At 41.8% G+C, this 4,865-nt stretch overlaps 1 pseudogene; it reads right to left on the bottom strand.

Annotated features, from left to right (window-relative positions):
• Window positions 1-503: 503 nt before the first annotated feature.
• LOC118964873 (4-hydroxybenzoate polyprenyltransferase, mitochondrial-like) lies at window positions 504-1,932 on the bottom strand (annotated as a pseudogene).
• Between the last annotated feature and the right edge of the window lie 2,933 nt (window positions 1,933-4,865).

Raw genomic sequence — 4,865 nt, 5'->3', positions numbered from 1 at the left:
TCATTCAAAAATCATGTTAACCACTATTGTTGCACACAGAGCGAGTCCATGCAACATATTATGTAACTTGTTAAGCAAATGTTTCCTCCTGTACTTATTTAGGCTTGCCATAATAAATCGGTTGAAAACTTACTGACTGAATACTTCCCAGCTTTTCATTTTTAATAAATGTGTAAAAAAATACTCACAACAACATTTTATTTTGACATTATGGGGTATTGTGTGTAGATCTGTGACACAAAATCCCATTTTAAGTTCAGGCTGTAGCACAACAAATGTGTGAAAAAAGGATTATAGGGTTGATTGGTTGTTCTTGACCTTGATTTTCCTAGAAGCCAGGGATCTTAAAGCCACAAAAAGTATTGCCCAATATGAGCTTTATTGAGAGACAACGCCTAATACAATAAAGACTTACAAAATAATGGGTGGTGTATTACTCACAGGAAACTGGTTAGGGGAGGACGGCTCATAATAATGGCTGGAATGGAGTGAATGGAGTGGTATCAAACTCTTGGAAATAAAGTGTATCTTCTTTCTTTCCACACATTTCCACAGACTATTCCCAAGAACAAGAATAGTCCAAGGGTTCTGATTGAAATACATTTCTTCCAGCAGTCCTCTGGTTTGTTGATGTCCAATGTGTAAATATACCCAATTAAAAAGAAAAGCATCACAATTAGTCACATAAAATGAAAATAATTGTTGGGATGTATTGTCTCTAACGGGTATTGTGGATTGATTTCAGTTGAGGGTTCTTTGTAAAATGTCAACATAACCATGGCCAAAAACTGAAATGTTTGCACATAACATATCAAAAATACCCCCACCTGAAATGTGAGGTGAATAGCCACAATGTTGCATAGTAAGGCAGGGTCTGTTCTGCGTTGAACCCAGCCACAACCAGCCTTAACATCATGGCCATCATGAACCCACTGAGCCAATTGTTGGTGTGCTACTGGAACCTCAATGCTATAGACTTGACCCCTACTCTGATATCGTCATCTTTGTCCCGGCGACAATAGGAAGGAATGCAATGCACACATTATAAAAAGTTGTCATTCATAGAACAATCTAGAATATTCTTCAACGAACAGCATGAACTGAGGAAGTACAAACATTTGTAATAGCAATGTTAAATAGGCACAACATGACAGTCATAGCACAGGTATACACCTAATACCTGATGGGCATAGATGGTGTCATAAATGGATGTCCACACCACTCCTGAGAAATACAGTGGTAGGCACACCGACTAGTCACAGGAGCCAAAGACAGCTGACCAACCAAGCAGTTCTCCCCAATTGAAGGTCAGTCCTCAGTGGCCTTGTGGTTAGTGTCCACCCTGAGATTGGAAGGTTGTGAGTTCGATCCCTGACTGAGTCATACCAAAGACTCTTAAAATTGGAGTTCTATCACTCAGCATTAAGAGAATAGATTGGGGGTGAGGCCCTGCGATAGACAAGCGTCCTGTCCAGAGGGTGTACTTATAAATGGGCCCCTGCTCCTGTGAGCAGTTCTGGCTCGCACAAGGCAAGGATACTCATTTATTTTACTCTCTATAGCAAAGGGGATGTTAGTATTTGTGACAATTGAAGCAATGCAGATTAATGTTTTCAAAGACAGACCCAATACAAGTTGTGGCCAGTAGGTGATGCTCTTCATTAGTGGATGTGTGACTACCTGAGATAGGGAAGCAGCTCCAAGGGCTTTGCTGTGAACAGGAAAATGAAATGTCATCACATAACTGGTTTTAATTTGCTGTGTTCTGCTCTTAGACAAGACAACACTCCGGTCACGATTACAATGTGCACTTTCACAATCTAGCCTAAATGTATATCTAGAGAAGTCTTTCACAGCTTTCTAATATGTTCTTCAGTTTCAACGGGGAATGTACATGTAATAATTGAGGCAAAGTAGGGCCCCCAGTACCATTTTGCACATTTAACATGCTGATGTATAATAATAATAAAAAATGGAAGTATCACATTTACATAAGTATTCAGACCCTTTGCGCAGTACTTTGTTGAAGCACATTTGGCAGCGATTACAGCCTCGAGTCTTCTTGGGTGTGACGCTACAAGCTTTGCACATCTGTATTTGGGAAGATTCACCCATTGTTCTCTGCAGATCCTCTCAAGCTCTGTCAGGTTGGATGGGGAGCATTGCTGCGCAGCTATTTTCAGGTCTCTCCAGAGATGTTCAATCGTGTTCAAGTCCGGGCTCTGCCTGGGCCACTCAAGGACATTCAGAGACTTGTCCCGATGCCACTCCTGTGTTGTCTTGGCTGTGTGCTTAGTGTCATTGTCCTGTTGGAAGGTGAACCTTTTCATCAAGGATCTCTCTGTACTTTGCTCTGTTCATCTTTGCCTCTATCCTGATTAGTCTCAGCTGAAAAACATCCCCTCAGCATGATGCTACCACCATGCTTCACCGTAGGGATGGTGGCAGGTTTCCTTCAGATGTGATGTTTGGCATTCAGGCCAAAGAGTTCAATCTAGATTTCATCAGACCAGAGGATCTTGTTTCTCATGGTCTGAGAGTCTTTTAGGTGCCTTTTGGCAAACTCCAAGCGGGCTGTCATGTGCCTTTTACTGAGGAGTAGCTTCCGTCGGGCCACTCTACCATTAAGGCCTGATTGGTGGAGTGCTGCAGAGATGGTTGTTATTCTGGAAGGTTCTCCCATCTCCACAGTGAAACTCTGGAACTCTGTCAGAGTTGGTCCTCTCCCTGACCAAGGCCCTTCTCCCCCGATTGTTCAGTTTGGCCCGGCGTCCAGCTCTAGGAAGAGTCTATGTGGTTCTAAACTTCTTCCATTTAAGAATGATGGAGGCCATTGTGTCCTTGGAGACCTTTATACTGCAGTTTTGGTACCCTTCCACAGATATGTGCCTCTACACAATCCTGTCTCGTAGTTCTACGGACAATTCCTTCGACCTCGTGGCTTGGTTTTTGCCCTGACATGCACTGTCAACTGTGGGACCTTAATTAGACAATTATTAATTAGCCTTTCCAAATCATGTCCAATCAATTGAATTTACCACAGGTGGAATCCAATTAAGTTGTAGAAATATCTTAAGGATGATCAATGGAAACAGGATGGACCTGAGCTAAATTTAGAGTCTCATAGTAAAGGGTCTGAATACTTATAAGGTATCTGTTTTTTATTTGTAATAAATTAGCAGAATGTTCTTTAAACCTGTTTTCGCTTTGTCATTATGGGATATTGTGTGTAGATTCATGAGGAAAACATTTTTACAAAATGTGGAAAAATGGAAGGGGTCTGAATACTTTCTGAATACACTGTACATAAATGCTCTGAGACAAGGTTGCTTTCCTACCTACCCTACTGGCTACTGATGTTGTTCTGTGAGCTGCTCCATGCGACAACCAGTTGAGAGCTGCCTGCTTTTGCTGCCTGCAGATGCTATTCTGTTGAAACTAGGCTTTGCGTGCGGCTCACGTGAATATATTTCACAGATAGTGTAGGCTACTTTGTGCATGATATCTCTATTGTACTACATAATTGATACAGGGTATGCCCCCACCACACCACTGCCAACCATGCACACAAGGCATGTGCCCAGGGGCCCTGACCTACATGGGGCTCCCATTGATTTTATTAGTCACTCTCACACATATATCATATAAACAATGCAAAATGTATAGAATTGCAGGAAATTTGCTTTAAAATGTAAAAAGTTTCTCTCCACCTTATGGCAAATTAGTAACGGGACTACCAAATTTTGCTTAGGGCCCCCAAAAGGGCCATTGATTCAGGAAAGGACATTCATTGTGGATTACAAATGTCAAAAAACACTTAGCAAGTGTGGCATTGTCTGCTTGCTTGCTCCTTCTTACCAAAAATATTGGATTATCTTTGTCCTTTGGCGTGACGTGATATCATTAATGTGATGACTGCATTTCATCAAATAGTTACCTCCTACGTTTAATTATTACCCAATTAAATTAATAATGTAACAATTAACTCATTAGGAAAGTTTAATGTTTGTTTAATGAGTTGCCATTTCCCAAAATAACTCAAGAATATATCAGAATATATTGATATCATACCAGTCATCAATGAATAATTTCCTCATATCAGTCTCATTCTGAACGTCGTTGACCTCGTAAATCTGCACAAACCCTAACCTAAGTGATGAATCAGCGGTACACAAATTGGATTAATTATTTATTTACTAACTAACTAAATAATCACACAGGATTACCTACACACACACACACGGTATAGGTTATATTGATTACTAACATAATGCAACGAAAGGTCCCTAGTGGACTAACCCGATATGACGGCGTGTTACACAATGGAAAGGGGGTGAGAAAAGAAAGAGAGGGAGAGACAAAGAGAGTGGACTTATTGTACATACATGTGGAAGCTATGCTCATATGAATATGTATCAGGTTTGAAAGTAAGACCCAGATGCAGACTGTGTCGAAGTAACAATTTTTATTACAGCAACAGGGGCAGGCAAATGACAGGTCAAGGCAGGCAGGGGTCGATAATCCAGAGTAGTGGGGAAAAGGAACAGGATGGCAGGCAGGCTCAGGGGCAGGCAGAATGGTCAGGCAGGTGGGCTCAGAGACCGGACAGGCAAGGGTCAAAACCAGGAGGGCGAGAAAAAGTGAGACTGGGGAAAGCAGGAGCTGAGACAAAACGCTGGTTGACTTGACAAACAAGACGAACTCAGCACCGGACAAACAGAGAACACAGGTATAAATACATAGGGGATAATGCGGAAGATGGGCGACACCTAAAGGGGGGTGGAGACAATCACATGGACAGGTGAAACCCCAGGGGTTTGCGCAAAGCCCTCGGGGGTACTCCAAATAAAAATGTGATCCACATT

Source organism: Oncorhynchus mykiss, chromosome 6 (genome assembly GCF_057628025.1).
Source record: "Oncorhynchus mykiss isolate SJ-2025 chromosome 6, ASM5762802v1, whole genome shotgun sequence".
Lineage (NCBI taxonomy): Eukaryota > Metazoa > Chordata > Actinopteri > Salmoniformes > Salmonidae > Oncorhynchus > Oncorhynchus mykiss.
This window is presented reverse-complemented; position numbering and strand designations above follow the sequence as displayed.